Genomic DNA, 17,296 nt, shown 5'->3' on the forward strand with positions numbered 1-17,296 from the left:
GCCTCGGCCACCCTGGCCTCCCTCTGTTCCTGACACAAAGGCAAGCCCTTTCCTTCCCCAGGGCTCTTGTCCTTGCTGTCCCCTCGGCCTGGAAGGCCCTTTCGCTGTCCTTGCTCCTCCTTGTCGTTCAGGTCACGGCTGCAATGTCACCGCCTCTGGGGTGACACATGTCCTCTTTGCTCCTGTGTGACCGCGACGACTGACTGGCCACCTGTCTCCCCGGGGGTGAAGCCTCAGGGACGCAGAGTCTGCGTCTGTCTTGGTCACAGTAAGCCCAGCAACCTGGGGGAGACCTGGCACATAGTAGGTGCTCAATAAATCTTTGAGCAGCTGCAAGGAAGGGAGGGAGGGAGAGAGAGTGCAGAGGAGAGGAAAGAAGGAAGGGAGGGGGGAGTGGGAGAAGGGAAAATAAGGAAGGAGCACCCAGTTCTTCTAGCTCTTGTTGTATTGCAAGGTTGCACTTTAAAACTGACAAAACATCTTGTCCCTGGCACAGTGTGTGGGCGGAAGCAGGGGTGGCGAGGGAGGGGGACCAAGGACAGGAAGGGGCAGACGTCTGTCTTTACCCTCCAGCAGCGGGATCTGGGTGAGGTTCTGCTTAACAACTGTTGTCCCACTCGGAGCCTCTCTCCCCTCCCTTGTCCTGGGGACAGGGGCAACGTATAAAGACGGGCATCCCTAGATGTCAAGTTCGCTGGGAAGGGCCAGATGAGCGCCAGAGGTTGGGCCTGACCAGAGGCTGAACTGGGGACAAGAAAGATTGGAGCTTGAAGAAGACAGGAGTCCTGGTGAGCAGGGGACTGGAGGGGTGGTGAATGTCCGCCCACGGCCCTGAAGCCGTGAGTGAGCAGCCTTACCGCTGCCTGATAAATACAGCCGTTACCCGGGCCATAAATTAGCCATAGTCAGGGCCCCAGATTAGCCCTGGAATTAAGTACTGTAAGAATTTGAGGGGGGAAAAAATCACATAAAATTCAGTTTGAGGATTAAACAGGTATGCTTTCCGGTGAAGCCAGCCTCCTGAGATGATTAAATCGCCCTGCATTTGGGCAGGAGCTCTTGCCTGGAGGTCTCAAGCTGGCAGCAGGCTATGCAGTGGGTTGAAAGAGGGAGTCACTGGTCCCTAAGCCTTCAGGTCCTTGGGGAAGGACCAGCTATGCCTGCTTGTCCCCCACCCATCAGTCATCCCCTGCTCTTGGGTCACAAAGAAGGAGAAACCAGGAGGTGAGGAGGGTTGCCAGGCAAGCCCATCCCCGTCTTGGGGAGCTGAGAGTTTGCAGATTGCAGACATGACCATGCACAGCACTCAGAGTATGCAGGCCGTGTCCAGGCTGGAAGGTAAGACCCCAAAGGACCTCATGTCCACCCTTCTTTGGATGAGGAAAACAAGATCCAGAGAACAGAGGGATTCACCCAAGGCTACTTGGTTAAATGTCAGGGATGGAGGAAGACTCTGGGTCTCCTGACGTTTGGGGTTCATTTCTTAGTAATGGCACACAAGCCATTCAAGCAAGTAACACCTGTCCCAGGACTTTGGTTGGAGTTCTTAGGAATAAGACACTTTCTTTCTCCTGAGGTTGCCCAACTGGTCAGATGTAACCCTAGATATTGTGAAACTTATCTTTGTCATCAATTAGACAGAGGCTACCTGAAGGTTAAGCCAGAGGAACCCTAGCTAAGAGATGGAAATAGATTTCCAATGATATTGTTTAAGCGCCTGGATCCAGCTATGCCTGAATGCAGTAACATGAAATGGTTTCAGTGACACAAGTCAAAACCTTCCAAGTCCGAGACCATTTGAATTGGCTTTCTGTCTGTGTAACTGTAAGAGTCTCAACTCATTCAATTATCCTCTTCTGGAGGAGAGAACCCAAGCTTCTAAGATGGGCCTGCCAAACTTTGCAGGACTCAGCACGGATGCTCCACACCAAAGTGGGCCCATGCTTATTCTACCCAATCTTTGTGCCTCTGTCTAGGATGTGTTTTCCTCTTGTGTGCCTGGAAGACTCCTTTTCATTCCCCCAAATCCTCCCAGCGGTAACTACTTTCCTGTTTCTTTTTTTTTTTTTTCAGTCTTCCCCAGGTGGATAGTTTCTTTCCTTATGCTATATCAAACATTTGGTGTATTTCTCTTACGCTTTCTCTCCTGGTTTGCAGTCGTCATTTATTTACATATTTGCTTCCCCCAGAGGTAAGGGATCAGTTTTCAGATGCCTTGATATCTCCCAAGCTTAACACAGCTCTTAGTATGTAGGATGGAGCAGAACTGAACAGAACGTGGAACAGAAAGGCACTAAACATATTTAACTGGCTGATGTCTTTCATGATTAGCCAACAGGAGTCCGTGTCTCCAAATTTCTCCTAAAGTCATCTGCCAAAACTGGCCAGGGAAGCCTTTGGGAAAGATAAGCCTTTTGATACACTTCTACCAAGCCCTGACTTGGTTAAGAGTTTTGGTTCCAGAATCTCATCCCTTGGGTTCTAGGCCTGGCTCTGTCACTTCCTACCCGTGTGTCTGTAGGAAGGAGTCTTAACCTCTCTGGGCCCCAAGCTTCTGGGTTGGACAAAGTGACACAATTGTGTAACAGGCTTGGAATAGCATCTGGCACATTGTAAGCACCCATTGTAAATGCTAGGTGTCATTACTCAACACGGAGGAAACGAGGTGAAAATTAACAAGAACTTTGACGAGGACCTTTTGTACTTTTCACTATCACTCTGTTTCATATTAAACAGTATTTGTGTGAGTGCGCACCGTGTCGCCCTGTTTAATGGATTTAGAAGCATTTCTGAAAGCTCACTGCTGCCCCGAGCCCAGGTATGAGGTGTCAACGTGATTAACAAAGATGTTTGTGGTCATTTTATAAAACTGTCGAGCATCAGGTATTTAGTGAGGAACATCATTGCATCGTTTCCGTGGGAGAATTAGATTAGATTTAGATCATTTCGGCTAATAAGCGCATTTTACAAGCCCAGAGTCTACCAGGCCGGGTGGAGAAAAATAGCTCAGAAATGGAGGAATTCACTGCAAATGGAGCCCGCAGACCTTGCTCACTTCTTGGCATTGGTCACCAGAATCAGCATAGAAGTTTCACCTCCCTCCCTTGGGTAGCTAGATGAAATTCTCAGCTCCCAGGAAAATAGCATGTTCCCACAGGACTCTTTCTAATGATTGGAAGCCTAGCCCACATACGCTCCGAGGTTCCTTTATCACAGAGGGTTCAAGAAGGGCAGGAGGAGGGCCAGTGAGAGCTCAGTTACTGAGAGCCTCCTGGGAGCAGGCATTGTGCTTGAGGGCATCATCCCATTAAATCCCACAGCATCCCTGGGAGAAAGGTAGTGTGATTACACCCATTTTACAGATGAGAAAACGAGGCCCAGAGAGGTGAGCTGATTTGTCCAAAGTCACACAGCATTAACATGGAAAGCCAGAGCTATCTCACCGCAAGGCCTGCTTTCCTCCCATGCCTCATCCCGTGTCCTGGGGTGTCGTGTCCGGGAGCCTTTCCCAGCCTGACTCTGAGCCCATTTCTGCTTTGGCTCCCACCCTGTGTCCTACTGATTCCTGCTGTCAAGCTTGGTGGGAACTTCCAGCACAAGTTCTCTCTTGGGTAATATACGGATGACTACGTATGTAGTTTTTAAGCTATTGGAATCAGCTTCCAGGAGGGTCCACGCCATGGATACAACTGTTTCTAAGTAGGGGGAACCTATCTCCTAGAGAAGAACAGCTCACAATTCATATCCTACCATGATTTATTCTCAATGACGATGGCAAGTGACCTCCATGACCACCAACATGCTCCTCCAAGAGTGACTTTAGTTGAACTTGGGACATAAAGTTCGGAGACTTGAGGGACCACGGAGAGGCCTGGTTACCTTTGGATTGGCTGCATACTCGGGATTTGGCTCACCTTATGCAGAAGAGGGACTGTGCTGACGTCAAGGTGTCAGGAGAACCCTCGGGGACACTGAAGGTGTGGATGAAGCAGCCACGGGCTGGCTCGGGCTACACTGCCCATCAGAAAGAGAGGAATTCAACCCCTCTGTCCTAATGCTTCTACACTGACATGCCGATGTCCAGAAGAGAGGGGACGCCTGGGCGGGCCTTAATATCAGTAATAACACCAGTATCCTCTCCTTCTTCAACTTCCCTCTGGATGGTGAGGACTTTGAAGACCTTGAGGGGAGGCAAGCTACAGAATGGAGGGGGCCTGGGTCCCTGAATGACTGCATGGAGCAGTGCTCTCTCTCCTCCACTGACCTGCTTTGGCCTTATGGCGTGAGTAACAAACCGACTCTTCTGGAATTAAAGGCCTGAGACTTGGTGTTGTTTGTTACAGCAATGATCCTACACTGATGATACATTCTTCCTTCACAGACTCAGTCTTGAGCCTCTCTCTCAATTTCCTCCTCTCCCTGAGCTGTGGGTTTTCCCATCCGTTTCCTGGCTTCTGACGTCCTCTCATTCTGGGGCAATTCTTCTCCTGCTACCCTGACACCTATGCTAGAGGTCAATGCTTCTCTCTGGTTCTTCAAGGCCTCCTGGGAAGTGACCGATCACCTCTAAGGAGCAAGGTCAGGAGGGAAAAACAGATCACATCTCTGGATTGAGATGTGCACCTACAACTCCAATCTGGGCTCTGCTGTAAACCGGCTGCATGACTGTGGATAAGTCATTTCCCCCTCTGAGTTTCCATTGCTTCAACTATGAAATATGGAAGACAGAAGTTTCACCTTTAAACAGTGGCAATCAAGTTGGATTCAACTGCTAAATCAGACTCCCAGGATCCCAAATGACAGCGCTCACAAACCCACAGCTGCTTACAGGAAGAGGACACGATGGAGTGATGGAGTGACTGCATTCAAGCCAGGATGTACTTTCCGGCTAGGAGCCTGGAGAGGCAGGTGCGGGTCTCCAGCACTCTCCCTCTGTAAGGGATGTAGAACACCTCCAAACTGGGGAGGAGCCTCAGCTTCGGCATTTGTACACTTTGCTGGTCATGTCGGCATTTTCCCACTACATTACCAACCTCAAAGGCAGAGCCCGTCAGGGGTCTTACCAAGGCCAGGTGCAAATCATCAGTCTCACTGCTCTCCATAAATAGTACCGACAGGATGGTCCAAGTCGCCCTGAAACTCCTCCGCCTCTGATGACAGAGCAACACCATTGCCCAGTGTTTCACGCCCTGACAGGGGATCGGTGCCATATGGGGGCTTCAGCAAAACAGATCACAGTTCATCCCCCATTTCCCCCCACCCTCAGCCCTGCCCCATGGGCCAGATCTTTTTGTGAAGAAATGATCATCCTTAGTCTGACAGCAATTAACAAACTCATGTCAATGTCAAACATTTGCAATAACCAGTGGGGGATTGGAACAAATCTGAAAAGGTGACATCCCCCATTTCCCCCCACCCTCAGCCCTGCCCCATGGGCCAGATCTTTTTGTGAAGAAATGATCATCCTTAGTCTGACAGCAATTAACAAACTCATGTCAATGTCAAACATTTGCAATAACCAGTGGGGGATTGGAACAAATCTGAAAAGGTGACTGAATCATCCAATAAGACCAACACAGATTTTCTCATACTTTTGGACTCACTTGGCGATTCTTTTGCCTCCCTGATCTACAAGCCATCTGCATTTAATGAATGATTAAGGACTGTAATCAATCTATCATTAATCAGATCTAAATCTTCAGGGCACTTCTCCTCCATTGGCATAATGTCCTGAAGGGGTTCTGAGTCATTCTCCCAGGATATTTGATCATGGTATCAGTATCATCATAAATTCTATCAGTTTCTACAATGTTAATTAGACCGAGGAACCCCATATAATAGCAGCTAGCACTATCGTGTGCTACCCTGGATATGTGATTACAGGATAAATGAGACATAATCACAGTATAATTATTTTGGCCCTCCCAACAAAATCTACCTTTTCCCATAGAGTTCTTGTAGGAGTGTAAGTTAGAGACCATGTCTCTGTTATTACAGGACTCGGAACCTCTCGAAAATACAGCCAAACTCTTGCTCAGGTTGCTTGATTTGATAGCTACTGGTTCCCAGAGACAGGGATCCCCCAAGAGGGCTCATCTATCTCTCAGGATGGGGGTGTTCAAAGTCCTTTGTTCACAGCTCTAAGTTCTACTGTTCTTGGATACTTTGACTTGAAGAGAGGCAAGATTCAGGGCTGGGAAGGTAAGCTAAATCAGGAGATTGGGCAGGCTGCTATTCAGACCTCGGAAGAGCAATTATTTCTTCCTCTTTTTGTGCAAGAGGCCTCAGATCATAAACACATTGATTTCCTATCAGTCAGACAAGCTGGGCTGAGGCATGAACAAGCTGCTCAGCATAAAGGGGAAGCCGGGCTAAGCCCCCTGGTTTTGCTGAATCATCTTGGAAAATGCTAATGCCAGCCTGGAACGGCCTCATCTGGCAGGGAGGCTGAAGCCCCCGTTTCCCCCACCCGCAGTGGGCTGTACCACCATCCCAACTTGCCCTTGACTGTGTAACTCGACACTCGGTACTCTCGACCTTGATGTGGCTTAAACCAGGTGCTGAGCAAGCATTTCTCCTAACACCTACTGTGTGCTTGGGCCTTGCACCTGCGTTACCTGGCTCAGTTCACACATCTCACCAGGTGGGGCAGGACTGTTTAACCTTCTTGGAGGATGACTCTTGGGTACCCAGAGGGGAAGGGACTCACCCAAGCTACTGATTTTGCAAGTGCTGCAGCTGATACTCAACTCAAACTCAGGCCTCCTGACTCTACCATAAGCTCCCCATTCTGCAGGCCGTCCAGGCCTGGACTGGGAGATTAAGGCCTGCCCCTGACACCAGTGCAGACTGTGTCAGGCTGAGCACTCCTCTGGGGCCTGGGAGACCCCAGAGCTGGCAGAATGATTTCCTGATGAGGTTTCTGCACACTTCTGATGCTAGACAATCCTTTCCGATGCCCAACTTGTCAGCAAAGGCCTTTCCCAAATAATAACACTCTGGGGCAGGATGGGCAGCACATCCTCCCATTTTACAGATGAACAAATGGACGCTGTGGGAAGTTGTGGCTTCGCCATGGACCAAGGTCAGGTATAGGGCTCTTCAGGTGGCTTCCCCAATGCCTGGTGTCCTTTCCAGATTAGCAGACCCTCAGATTTGTTTTGTTATTTTTGGTCAAATGAATAAATGAACAAGGTACAGATTTTTCCGTTTCTTTATTTCTGAAATGATCATATCAAAGACTGTTGCCTGTTAGAGCAGGAAGGGGCCTTAGAGATCATTCAGTCCCCTCACTGTACTGATGAAGCAACCAAGGCTCAGAGACGGCCAGTGACTTGCCCACTGCCACACAGCCAGACAGAGCCGAAGCAGGCAGCAGACTCCCTGTTCGATGATCAGGGTGACCTGACTCATCTCACAGGCTTCCCATGGAAGGAACAGTCTATTCCTGGGCTTTGCAAGCAGCCCCTTTGGGTGGCACGGGGCCCATGCAGAGAGGTGACACCTTCTCCGAGCTGCCCGCACCCCCCTTTCCCTCTGACCTGGATCTGACTCTGCCTCCTGCAGTCTCTCCCCCTCTTCTCTCTTCTCCTTTCTCTCCCCAGATTGGAGCCAGAGCCGATGTTCTCTGTGCCCATCTCTGCCCCTGGAGGGCCCTCCCTGCGGCTGTGAAAACACAAGGGCCTCATAACCTGAATGGCAGGATTGATGAGAAAATAAATTCCTGATTAGTGTTTTAATTTTAAGGATCTTTAGAAGGGACTAAACAGCAAGGGAGGCCGGTGGAGAAAGCCCGCATTATTAAAACCATAAATCCTTGCTGGGAGGGGCAGGGAAGGGGGCTGGAAGGAAAGCAGAGGGCAGACGGGGCTTCCTTTGGGATGTGGGGCGGGGGGGAGGTGAGGGAGTAGGAGGTGAAGGCCAAGGGCCTGGGTTGTCCCCCTCCTTCCTCCACCCAAAGAGCCTTCCCTGGGGTGTGGGCTAGAGGACCCCCGGCCCCTGCTCCCGCCAACCTTGGCTACGTCTCCCTCCTCTCTGAGTGGGCTGGACCACAGATGAGGTTGACAGCTCCTGGGGTGGGGGAGGTGGAAGTCTGCTAGTTCAAGCCTCTCTCCAACTGATCTGCACGGCATCTGGCAAAATAAGTGCCCATCAGCCCTGAGTAGCGGGAGAGGCGAGAGCAGACAGGAGAAGCGCCCTGGGTGGGGATGGGGTTAGACTGCCCGCGCTGAAAGCCTGGCACTGCTCCCTTCCTCCTCTGGCCTCTCTGTTGGATGGAGAAAATCATAGCTGCCCTCCGGCCCTGCCACCTCGTAGGTGTGTGTGACAATGAAATGAGATCATGCTCAAAAAGTGTCGGCACCCATTAAACGTTAGCTTTTGTTTCTATTGCTGGCAGGAAGAAGCAAGTTCCCCTCCAAAATTTCAGTTTGATTCTCATCCTATTTTACAGATGGACTAACTAAGGCCCAGAGAGCCAAGCCCTTTGCCCCAGGTCACAAGGATTTGAGCTCAGCTCTGCAGTCAATTTATCTCCAGGGGCCTCTGGGTCTGCTCTCAGAAGGGGTCTCACTTTCCAGGAGCCCTGCCTGGCAAGTGGGAAAAGCATGGCAGGAAGTGGAACGGCTCCATATCACTGACAAGGCCCAAGACCTGCGGTCCAGGTGGCCTGGGGTGGGGGGTGGGGATAGGGAGGTGGTCTCTCCTCTGCTCTGCCCTTGAGCAAGCACAAGAGGCCCTCAGCCCCAGACCAGCAGCCGGGGAGTGAAGAAGTGTGACAGGTGCCACGGGAACATCTCCCCGTGTACCTTGTCCCTTTCTTCAGCCCTCCAGCCTCTCCATCCATTTTTGGGTGACCTCTAACTCCCAGGGGAGCTCCTGGCATTGCACACCCCCAGGGGGCATCATTCCGGCTGTGCAGAGTGTAGACTGTATGATGTAGTTCAGGGAAGGCAGGGGAGTGATGGGTAACACATCACAGGGATGAGGAAGCCGACTCTCCCGGGAATTTCTCATCGTGGGTCTCCGGGCCCCACAGAGGCAGAAGGGCTGTCTCTCTTGAAAAGGGAGCCTGGCACTCCATGAGGAATTCAGAAGAAAGAGCTTGGCAGTCATCTTCGGAGGAGGTGTGGGTGGTCCCTAAGGGTGAAGGCTGGATGAACAGAGCCCCTGAGGCCAGCTGTGATGCAAGAGGAATGCCATGGCTCGTAGAGAAAAGAACAGGAGGAGAAAAAGTCCGGTCCCTGCTGCCCCCCACTCCAGGAAGAAGTCTCTGGGGTCTGGGTGGCCTCTCCTCTCCACTGCAGGGCAGAGTGGCTCTCCACGGTCAGGGCAGAGTGACCTGGGCTGAAGTCTGGGAGACCCTGCGGCACCTTCTTGGCTGGCTCGGCCCCAAATCCTTTTAAAAGCTGCCCAAGAAAAAAAAAAAAAGCTGCCCAAGGTCCGCATACCTTGGTCTATTTTAATCAAGGGAGAAACTGGGGCCTGACGCCAGCCCTGCCCCCGCACGTTTAAGGGCCCAGGCCCCCCACTTTGCTCTCAATGAATTGCTTCCTCTCTTTGTTAGGAATTGTCTTTGGAGCTCTATCTTCGTCCCAGCTGCCCTGGGGGGTGGGGGTGGGGGGTGGTCAGAAAGAGGAAGAATTTGACTGACCACTGGCCTCGCTGCATTCCTCCCTGGGGACTCTGACCACATCCTGGCTCCGCTGGGATCCAGGGCGGAGCGCACTGTGGCGTGGAAGGACTTTAGTTTAAACCGGCCGGGAGCTGGCGTGGAGAGTGTTTGGTTAACAGGCTGCTGGGTTCTCATTCTGGTTTTATTCCTTTCTTGCTGGATCAACTTGGGAAAGTTACTCACCCTTTCTGGGCCTTGCTTTCCCTGTCTGTAAAGGAGGGACACAGAACTTCCCTCAGAAGGCTATTGCGACTCTATTCCCCAAACTGAGCCTGGTGATCAGGCCTAGTATGGTGCCCACTGCCCACCGCAACCCCCACCTGCTGGGTTCCTCCAGGCTGGGCCCCACCCATCCACCCAGTGGGACACTCAGCTACCTTCCCCTGGGATTCCAGCTGCTGCCCACTGCCTAGAATGCCTTGTTTTCTGATGTCACCCTTGGGGGTCCTTGCTTTAGCGCCCAAACCATGCCATCCTGATTCTGCAGTGCCTAGGCCCTCATCCTGCCTTTGGTCTTGTTAGCAATCACCGCTACCCCCATGCCACCCAAATCACCATAGTGCAGCATGTTTTACACACAGGAGCTCTTCTCATCCCCCAAATAACCCTCCAAAACTGGCACTATCACCCTTTTTGCAAAGAAGGAGTTAGGCTTAGTAAGCATAGTGACTTGTTCAAGGTCACACAACTCAAATAAGGCGGGGAGGAACTTGAACTTCCATCTGCCAGCAAATAGGTAGGATTCTGACAGGCAGGGATGAGGAGAGGAGTCCTGAACGCTATGAGGGTGATGCAGGTGGGTGATGTGGGATGGGTGTGACCCCACTGTAGGACCAACAGGGAGGAGACAGAGGAAACAGGAAGGAGGCAGGGGTGCTGGAGGGTACCTTGATCTCACGATCACTGGCAGCTTGAAACGGTTGTGGACCCTCCTGGAGGGCAAGTCACTGGCCGTCTCTGAGCCTTGGTTGCTTCATCAGTACAGTGAGGGGACTGAATGATCTTGAGGCCCCTTCCTGCTCTAACGGGCAACAGTCTTTGATATGATCATTTCAGAAATAAAGAAATGGAAAAATCTTGTTCATTTATTCATTTGACAAAAAAAAACCAAACTGAGGGTCTGCTAATCTGGAAAGGACACCAGGCATTGGGGAAGCCACCCTGAAGAGCCCTGGACCTGACCTTGGTCCACGGGGAAGCCACAACTTCCCACAGCATCCGTTTGTTCATCTGTAAAATGGGAGGAGCCACAGAGTGTTATTATTTGGGAAAGGCCTTTGCTGACAGAAGTTGGGCATCGGAAAGGATTGTCTAGCATCAGAAGTGTGCAGAAACCTCATCAGGAAATCATTCTGCCAGCTCTGGGGTCTCCCAGGCCCCAGAGGAGTGCTCAGCCTGACACAGTCTGCACTGGTGTCAGGGGCAGGCCTTAATCTCCCAGTCCAGGCCTGGACGGCCTGCAGAATGGGGAGCTTATGGTGGAGTCAGGAGGCCTGGGTTTGAGTAGAGAGGCTGAGGGATGGAGCCCTGAAGGGGAAACCCAGATTGATGGATTAAGTAGAAAACGCTGTTCCCCACACCCTGCCCCTGCGAGGTTCCTTGGGTGGTGGCGGTGGTAAAGAATCCAACTGTTTTATAGGTGGGTGGCCCTGGACCCACAGGTTCAACCTGCGGTAACTGATGGTGCAGCAAAGAGAAAAGAGCCTTGGCTTAAATCCCTAAACCATTGCTTTCTGTGTGACCTTAGGTAATCAAGTGTCCTTTTCTGTGCCTCAGTGCCTACATCTGTAAAATGGGAATAGCACCAACCCTGCAGGTTGAGAAATAGAGTATTTCCTGCCATATCAATAAACCAGGATGTCACAGCCCTCAGTGATTCCAACTCGGGAAGGCAAATACCGAGCAATCAGACAGCCATCAAGTTACAGCCACTCCCAATGGTGAGCACTGAGGAACTCAGGATATTCCTGAAAAAAACTGCAGGTTACTGGCCCCAGATAGCTGAGATGCATATGAAAGGAAAGACTTCAGTGAGCTCAGATCCTTGCATCTTCCCATACACAGAAAAGCGCTAAAGTCCTTAACTTGGAGTATCTGGTTCTCTTTAATTCACAAAAATACTTTTGATGTTCAGACTACCTGCCCTTTGTTACACACTTCTATATGACCTGGTTTCTCCTCCCACTTCCTCTGAGCAGTTCTCTCAGGGCTACTTGAGATGCTGCCTCCTGGGCCTTAAGTCCTAAAAATGTCTGCCAAATAAAACACAACTCTCAAGTTTTAGGCTGTGACTATTTTTTAGGTTGACACAGGGCTGGACTGAGTATTGGATGAATCTCAAGCAATTTGCACAGCTCTTTGCATGTCCTAAGGCCCTTCAGTGGGGACTGTTTTCAAGGTTTGTCCTGACCCGGCTTTGAGCTCAGTGCCTTTGGGCAGAGCCCTGCCCCATCTGTATCTTCATTTCCTGGTTTGTGCAAAGGGCTGGGGGTGGGACAGACTGATCCGAACAGTCCTTCCAGCCAGGACAGATGACTGCAGACGGGGCCAGCCTGCCTCTAGAGCTACAGGAATGTGGGCAGGGTGTCACTTGGGGGCAGAAGTGCTTCCTGCACTTTTGGTGGACTGCTTTCTGCTGCAAGCAGAGTGCAGAGAGGGATTTATCCTGGGCCTAAAGGGGCACGGACCAGACCAGAGCAGCAGGAAGATGCCTGGGGAAAAGGAATTGGTGGGAAGTGAGGGGGTGGGGGGTCACTTTGACCTCTGAGCTGAGCAGAAAGCTGAAGCAGAAGGCCAGGTTGCTTGGGTCCCTGCTTTGGCTATCTCCCTGAGATAACTGTATGAACTGTGGAAACTAGGTAACTAGGTAGGACTATGCCGGGACTCTGGAACCCCAGGCCTTGTTAGGCCCATTTCCCAAATAACCAGGGACCTCTCAGCTCAGGCCATGAAGTCAGGACACAACCCGTGCTTCCCTGCTTTTAAATTCGAAGGGACCCCCTAGGAACAATTTACCAAAGGTATAAGCATGAGCTCTGTAGCCCTGCTGGGGCCAACACTGTTCATCTTCCACCAGGTGCTGTGTGACTTACAGTTTGCTTGACCTATCTGAGCCTCAGTTTCTGAGTCTGTGAAATGGGGATAATAGTCGTAGCTACTTCACAGAGGGGAGTCCCTTGCATGATCCATGGCCAGGGCTTAATAAACATGAGCTAAGTGGTCTCATTCCTTCCTCCACATCTGTGCGTGCTGGCTGCTGTCCCCTTGAACAGATGCGAAAACCAAGGCTAGAAGATGAGCGTGACTGCACAAGGACATGGAGCTTATGAGTGGTGGAGCAGGAGTGGGACCCAGGGCTGGCTGAATCCCAGTTCCGAGACCCATGCCCCCTCCATCTTTACTCCTGTGACAGGTTCCTGGGGCTCTGAGTACGGGTAGGAAAAGGAGGGTTCCCCCTAAACACGTTCAGTGTATCTTAAAGAGGTTTTCAGGGTCCTGGCTGCCCTGGGGCTGCCCTGGCGGTAGGACATCCACCCAATCTCCTTTCCCCATCCCCCTGCCCCCAACATTTAAAAAATATAACTTTTCCAATTTCCTGAACCCCATCATACATAGAAAGCAAGCTAGGCATGCCACTCATGTTATCTCATTTACTCTTCACAATATCCCTAGGGGGAAGGTATAATTTGCCCCATTTTACAGTTGAGAAAACAGGGAGGGGACTCCCCTGCCCAAACCACAGAGCAGGTTAGAGCTAGCAGGGCTGGGCCCAGAGAAGTCTGCACCTCGGTGTTCTGCCCGGCCATTGCACTGGAGCATGGGGCCCACAGCCAGTTCTGCACCTGCTCCGTGCCTCAGTTTCTCCATCTGTAAAGTGGGAGCGATACAGATAGAAGCTACGTGTCTTCTAGGAATATCGTGAGGATTAATTAGTGTACACCAAAAACATTGGGAGTATTTGACTCTTGTGAGTTCTCCATAAGCAAACTTATGGAGTTCAGTTCATAAGCTGAACTGCGGTCAGCTCTCTTGCTTAGCACGAGCCATGATGGTGCAGGGTCTATGACACCGGGCGCTCCAAAACTCTTAGGATTCCTCAGCCATGCGTGGGAGGGCTCACCCAACATTTAGCCGGCCAACATCCAGGGGACACTTATTGGATGCAGGCACTTTACAAACAGCTCATTCATCCTCCTGACTCCTTTCTGAGGTCGGTAGGGATTGTTCTAACCATCCCCCTTTTACAGATGAGCAAGTCAGAGCGCAGAGAGGTTGAGAAACTTGGCCGAGGTCAAGCAAGATTAGAACCCAGGCGCCTGGCTTCGAGACTGTGCTCCGCCGCTGCCTCTCACAGCCCTTCTCCCCACAGGACCCAAGACCCTGGAGAAGAGAGGGTCCCTTGCAATCACTCCCAACTATTCACCATATAATGAATGATTCTCTTATCTCTTGGGTATGAAAGAGACATACCAAGACTGTGAAGCCAGTTATTCTAAAAGGCGAAAGATTTATACGTTTTGAAGAGAAACCAGAGCATAAGCCGATTATTCTAGATCTGCATGCTCCTCTCCTGGAAATAAAGGCTGAATAGACCACAACCAAGGTGGTGATCTCTAAATCTCATATAGGAAGGAAAACTCGGGAGCAGTAGAAAACTGCTGGCCCAAGTGTGTTGACGTCCCTAACTATTTTCCACATTGTTTATTTTTAAAACATCTAAAGCAGGGTCTACCTGGAGAAAGGGGACCAGGCCTGGTCATCGTGGGTCCCCAACAAGATCCACGGCCAGAGCAACCTCAGAGGAGACCTACCAAGCAAACCCCAAGAGGGAAAGCCCAATACTGGACTCACCCAGAGAGCAGGGGGTCAGGGGTCATCTGGTCCAGCAGTCCTCTCTTTAAAGAAACAGGAATCCAGGACTAGAGTGGGGGAAGTGACTTAGGCAAGGTCACGCAGCAGACTGATGAGATCAGAACTTCAGGCTCCCTGGTCACTCCTCACGACCCTGACATGGACAGGATGCTTCCCTTAGGCCTGGTCTGGACCCCAGGGTAACAAGGAGACGGTGTGGGGATGGATCAAGGGAACGCTTCCAGCTTCCAAGACTGAACTCCTTAATGATGGGAGCCCCCTGTGTCTGATTCTTTGCTGAATCCCTAAAGCCCTGCACAGCGCTGGGCTCACACTAGTTGTTCACAGAACATCTTCAGAATTGACTGAATGAGTGACCCAACGTGTGGTGAGAGTGGATGGCAGAGGGCCTGTTCCTGTACCCTAGGAGGACGGGGGCATCCTCAACCAGAGTGGGAGCTGCTGATGGTTCGGAAGACTGCACACTGCTCACTGCGGTTTCTTGGCTGGAGCCGGCTGGGCCCCTGCTGCTGGGACCCTCAGAGCTCTCATCTGGGGGCACAAAGCGAGGGCCAGCACCAGCTTTCCCTTCTGATAGGAAACCCCTTCTGACCTACCTGTTTTCAGGGTGGATTCAGGATGAGCCAGCAGGCCCCCAGGAAAGCCGGGCCCTGATGACTGCAGACAGAGCTGCCAGCACTCTGCACCCCTAGTGCTCCCAGCTCCCCGAGTCCCATCACAGCGGTGATGGCAGCTGTCACTTTTTATCGGAGCTGCTTCTGCATCGGGGTCTTTGCTCTCTGTTCTATGTATATGATCTTGTGTAACCTCTCACCATTCAGAAGGGTGGGAAATCAGTCTTGAACATTCATTGGAAGGACTGATGCTGTAGCTGAAACTCCAATACTTTGGCCACCTGATGGGAAGAACTGACTCATTTGAAAAGACCCTGATGCTGGGAAAGAGTGAAGGTGGGAGGAGAAGGCGATGACAGAGGATGGGATGGTTGGATGGGCATGAGTCTGAGTAAGCTCCAGGAGTTGGTGATGGACAGAGAAGCCTGGCGAGCTGCAGTCCATGGGCTCACAGTCGGACATGACTGAGCTGAACTGAACTGAAAGTACCATTACACAGATGATGGAAGTGAGGCCCAGAGACATCGCAAGCACCTTGTCCAAGGTCACCCAGCCAGAGCACAGAGAAAGGGCTGAATGCAGACCTGTCAGACCCAAGAGCCCCAACTCTGGACCTCTCAGCCTTGGACATGGCACTGGGGGCAGGGACCCAGGACCCAGCCCCAGGGCCCAGGACGATCCAGCCAGGCCCGGGCAGACCCTCTGTCCCGAGGAGGCCAGGAACTACCTAGGCCCCCAAGAACCTTGGCATCTCAGCAGGGGAAGCGCCTGGGGAGAGGAGACCCCAGGGCCTCCGGAGTACCATATCCAAGGCAGACCACTGGTTCAGTCCTTGTGGGTCTCACTGCTCAGCTGGCCCAGGATTGGGTTGCCTGGTAGATTGGAAACGGGAGACAGGAGACCTGGTTCTACTTTCAGCGTGGCCATTTTTAAAGTTCTGAAACCTTGGTCTCTTTGAGGAGCTTTGGCTTTCTCACTGAGAAAGTACCAACAGAGGCCTAGGGCCTCCCTGCATTTATGTAACCTTGAAGTTAGCTGAGATTATCTAGAATCGCGGGAGGGGAGGGACATGGATGACTTGGATCTTCTAAGTTCAGCTCTCAGCCCCTTCTCTGGCTCCAGCTCTGGGTCTGAGTATCAGTCAGCTATTGCCATGATAATGCTACAAAACAAACATCCCCAAATTCAGTGACTTACAGCAGCAGGCATTTAGTCACACATTCGTGACCTGCAGGTCAGCTGTGGTTCTCCGAACTTAGGACAGGCTCAGCTGCGTGCTGTTTCAGACTGCAGGTTGGGCTCAGGTCACTCCACATAAAGTCATTCTATAACTGTTGCTGAAGAGCAGCAGTCTCCTAAGGGAACCTCTTCTTACAGACACCACCAGAGTGCAAGGGAGTGGGTCAGTCCACGGAAGCACAGCTCCAGCTTCTGTTCTGCCATGTCTGCTGATTTTTCTTGCTTAGAAGTGAGTCACGTGGCCAAGCCCAACTTCAGTGTAGGGAGTGCCCCCACTGCACAGTGGGAGGGTGTGTGTGTGTGTGCATGCATTCAGTAGTGTCCAACTCTTTGCAAACCCATGGACTGTAGCCTGCCAGGCTCATCTCTCCGTGGAATTTCCCAGGCAAGAATACTGGAGTGGGTTGCCATTTCCTTCTCCAGGGGATCTTCCCAATCCAGGGATAGAACTCATGTCTCCTGCCTTGGCAGGCGGGTTCCTTACCAGCTGAACCACTGGGGAAGCCCCCAGTAGGACGGGAAAGTGATAAATATTTGCTGGATAATAAGCCAGTCTATCATGGCTGGAAGATCCCCCAAGTTAAATTCACAAGTAGAGAGAGGCTCACTTTGGCCACTGCTGGCTCCAGGGCCCTTGGGCTCAGGGTTCAAGGGCAGAGTAAAAGGTGGCAGGGGCTGGGAGGGGGCTGCAAGGGAGGCCTGAACACGCGGTGCTGTTTTCAGAGTGCAGTGCTGGGCCAGCACTGGCGTCTCTGTTCTCCACCTGCACACTCTCCCAGGCCTCTTCCAGTGGCCCTGGCAGGCCTGGGCCCTCCCTCACCGTTCTGTCCCCACCCCACGCCTCCTCCTTGTGGCTGGCATCCTTGGAGCACAGAACAAAAACAAGGCCTCACACCAC

At 51.7% G+C, this 17,296-nt stretch overlaps 1 long non-coding RNA gene across 1 annotated transcript in view; it reads left to right on the forward strand.

The window, feature by feature from the left end:
• Window positions 1-761: 761 nt before the first annotated feature.
• LOC136174040 (uncharacterized) overlaps window positions 762-17,296 on the forward strand; it is an 88,129-nt gene continuing 71,594 nt past the window's right edge. The window contains exon 1 of the long non-coding RNA XR_010664375.1: window positions 762-788. This is a non-coding gene — a long non-coding RNA (uncharacterized lncRNA). The remainder of the gene's footprint in view (window positions 789-17,296) is intronic.

Source organism: Muntiacus reevesi, chromosome 9 (genome assembly GCF_963930625.1).
Source record: "Muntiacus reevesi chromosome 9, mMunRee1.1, whole genome shotgun sequence".
Taxonomy (NCBI): domain Eukaryota; kingdom Metazoa; phylum Chordata; class Mammalia; order Artiodactyla; family Cervidae; genus Muntiacus; species Muntiacus reevesi.